Genomic DNA, 4,391 nt, shown 5'->3' on the forward strand with positions numbered 1-4,391 from the left:
GACTTAGCTTCAAATCAATGCAGAGTAGATGGCTTAGCTTCAATTGCATGCGAAACACATGATTTAGCTTCAAATCAATGAGGCATAGAAGGTTTAACTTCAAATGCATGAGAAACACATGATTTAGCCTTAAATCAATGCGAAGTAAAAAGTTTAGCTACAAATCCATGCGAAACAAATGATTTAGCATCAAATACTTGCGACATAATTGATTTAGCTTGAACTGGATGCGAAACAAACGTGTTAGCTTCACATCCATGCGAAATACATGACTTAGACTCAAATCAATGCGAGGTAGAAGGTTGAGCTTCAAATCCATGCGGAACAAGTGATTTAGCTTCCAACCAATGCGAAGTAGATGGTTTAGCTTCAAATCAATGCGGAGTAGAAGGTTTATCTTCAAATCCTTACGAAACAAATGATTTAGCTTCAAATACTGGCGATATAAATGATTTAGCTTCAACAGCATGCGAAACGGAAGAGTAAGCTTCAAATCCATGCGAACCACATGGCATAGCCTCAAATCAATGCGAGGTAGAAGGTTTAGCATCAAATCATTGCGAAACAAATTATTTAGCTTCAAATACTTGCAATATAAATGATTTAGCTTCAACTGGAAGCGAAACAAGCGAGTTAGCTTCTAACCTATGCGAAACACATGATTTAACTTCAAATCAATGCGGAGTTGAAGGTTTAGCTTCAAATCCATGCGAGACAAATGATTTAGCTTCAAATACATGCGATATAAATGATTTAGTTTCAACTGGAAGTGAAAGAAGCGAGTTAGCTTCAAATCTTTCGAAATACATGATTTATCTTCAAAGCAAAGCGAAGTAGAAGGTTTAGCTTCAAATCCAAGCGAAACAAATGATTTAGCTTCTAATACTTGCGATATAAACGATATAGCTTCAAATGCATGCGAAACAAACGAGTTAGCTTCACATTCATTCGAAACACATGATTTAGCTTCAAATCAGTGCGAAGAAGAAGGTTTAGCTTCAAATCCATGCCAAACAGACGATTTAGCCTCAAATCCATGCGAAATACATGAGTTAGATTCAAATTAATGCGGAGTAGAAGCTTTAGCTTCAAATGCATGCGGAGTAGGAGTTTTAGCTTCAAATGCATGCGACACACATGATTTCGCTTCAAATCAATGCGGAATAGAAGGTTTAGCTTCAAATGCATGCGAAACATATGATTTAACTTCAAATCAATGCAAAGTAGAAGGTTTAGCTTCAAATCCATGCGAAACAAATGATTTTGCATCGAATACTTGCGGTATAGATGATTTAGTATCAACTGCATGCGAAACAAAAGATTTTGCTTCAAGTCCATCCGAAACACATGATTTATCTTCAAATCAATGCGAAGTAGAAGGTTTAGCTTCAAATCCATTCGAAAGAAATGATTTTGCTTCAAATACTTCCGATATAGTTGATTTAGATTCAACTGCATGCGAAACAAACGAGTTAGCTTCAAATCCATGTGAAATACATGAATTAGCTTCAAATACTTGCGATATAAATGATTTAGCTTCAACTGGAAGCGAAACAAGCAAGTTAGCTTCTAACCTATGCGAAACACATGATTTAGCTTCAAATCAATGCGAAGAAGAAGGTTTAGCTTCAAATCCATGCCAAACAGACGATTTAGCCTCAAATCCATGCGAAATACATGAGTTAGATTCAAATTAATGCGGAGTAGAAGCTTTAGCTTCAAATGCATGCGGAGTAGGAGTTTTAGCTTTAAATGCATGCGACACACATGATTTCGCTTCAAATCAATGCAGAATGGAAGGTTTAGCTCCAAATGCATGCGTAACACATGATTTAGCTTCAAATCAGTGCGGAATAGAAGCTTTAGCTTCAAATGCATGCGAAAGAAATGATTTTGCTTCAAATCAATGCGAAGAAGAAGGTTTAGTTGCAAATCCATTCGAAACAAAAGTATTAGCTTCAAATACTTGCGATATAAATGACTTTGCTTCAACTGGAAGCGAAACAAACGAGTTAGCTACGAATCCATGCGAAACACATGATTTAGCTTCAAATAAATGCGGAGTAGATGTTTCAGCTTCACGACCATGCTAAACAAATGATTTTGCTTCAAATTCTTGCGATATAAATGATTTGGCTTCAACAGCATGCGAAACAAAAGAGTAAGCTTCAAATCCACGCGAAACACATGACTTAGCCTCAAGTCAATGCGAGGTAGTAGGTTGAGAATCAAATCCTTGCGAAACAAATTATTTTGCTTCAAATACTTGCGATATAGATGATTTAGCTGCAAGAGCATGCGAAACAAAAGAGTTAGCGACAAGTCCATACGAAACACATGATTTATCTTCAAACCGACGCGAAGTAGAAGGTTTAGCTTCAAATCCATGCGAAACAAATGATTTGGCTTCAAATACTTGCGATATATATGATATAGCTTTAACTGGAAGCGGAACAAGCGAGTTAGCTTCAAATCCATGCGAGACACATGATTTGTCTTCAAAGGAGTACGAAGTCGAAGGTTTATCTTCAAATCCATGCGAAACAAATGATTTAACTTCAAATACTAGCGATATAAAAGATATAGGTTCAACTGGAAGCGAAACAAGCGAGTTAGCTTCTAATCGATGCGAAACAAATGATTTAGCTTCAAATCAATGCGAAGTAAAAGGTTTAGCATCAAATCCAAGAGAAAAAAATGATTTTGCTTCAAATACTGGCGATATAAATGATTTAGATTCAACTCCATGCGAAGCAAACAAGTTAGATTCAAATCCATGCAAAACACGAGATTTAGATACAAATCAATGCCGAGTAGAAGTTTTAGCTTCAAATCCATGCGAAACACATGATTTAACTTCAAATCCACGCGGAGTAGAAGGTTTAACTTCAAATCCTTGCGAAACAAATGATTTAGCTTCAAATACTTCCGATATAAATGATTTAGCTTCAACTGCATGCGAAACAAACGAGTTAGCTTCAAATCCATGCGAACACATGATTTGTCTTCAAAGCAATGCGAGGTAGAAGGTTTAGCTTCAAATCCATGCGAATCAAATGATTTAGCTTCCAATACTTGCGATATAAATGATTTAGATTCAACTGCATGCGAGACAAACAAGTTAGATTCAAATCCATGCGAAAAACGAGATTTAGATTTAAATCAATACGGAGTAGAAGTTTTAGCTACAAATCCATGCGAAACAAATGATTTAGCTTCAAATACTTGCGATATAAACGATATAGCTTCAAATGCATGCGATACATACGAGTTATCATCACATTCATTCGAAACTCATGACTTAGGTTCAAATCAATGCGAAGTAGAAGGTTTAGCTTCAAATCCATGCGTAACAAATGATTTAGCTTCAAATACATGCGATATAAATGATTTAGCTTCAACTGGAAGTGAAACAAGTGAGTCAGCTTCAAATCCATGCCAAACACATGATTTATCTTCAAAGCAACGCGAAGTAGAAAGTTTAGCTTCAAATCCATGCGAAACAAATGATTTAGCTTCAAATACTTGCGATATAGATGATTTAGATTCAACTGTATGCGAAACAAACGAGTTAGCTTCAAATCCATGTGAAATACATGATTTAGCTCCAAATACTTGCGATATAAATGATTTATCTTCTACTAGAAGCGAAACAAGCGAGTCAGCTTCAAATCCATGCGGCCCACCTGATTTAGCTTCAAATCAATGCGGAGAAGAAGGTTTAGCTTCAAATCCATGCGATAGAAGTGATTTAGCTTACAATCAATGCGAAGTAGAAGGTTTAGCTTCAAATCCATTAGAAACAAATTATTTAGCTTCAAAAACTTGCGATATAAATGATTTAGCTTGAACTGCATGCGAAACAATGAGTTAGCTTCAAATCCATGCGAAACACATGATTTAGCTTCAGATCAATGCGAAGAAGAAGGTTAAGCTTCCAATCCATGAAAAACAAACGAGTTAGTTTCGAATCCATGCGAAATACGTGAATTAGCTTCAAATTAATGCGGAGTATAAGGTTTAGCGTCAAATGCATGCGAAACACATGATTTAACTTCAAATCCACGCGGAGTAGAAGGTTTAACTTCAAATCCTTGCGAAACAAATGATTTAGCTTCAAATACTTCCGATATAAACGATATAGCTTCAAATGCATGCGATACAAACGAGTTATCTTCACATTCATTCGAAACACATGATTTATCTTCAAAACAATGCGAAGTAGAAGGTTTAGCTTCAAATCCATGCGAAACAAATGATTTACCTTCAAATACTAGCGATATAAATGGTTTAGATTCAACTGCATGCGAAACAAACGACTTAGATTCACAATCATTCGAAACACATGATTTAGCTTCAAATCAATGCGAAGTAGAAGGTTTAGCTTCAAA

Source organism: Megalopta genalis, unplaced genomic scaffold, assembly GCF_051020955.1.
Source record: "Megalopta genalis isolate 19385.01 unplaced genomic scaffold, iyMegGena1_principal scaffold0080, whole genome shotgun sequence".
In the NCBI taxonomy this organism is placed as follows: Eukaryota; Metazoa; Arthropoda; class Insecta; order Hymenoptera; family Halictidae; genus Megalopta; species Megalopta genalis.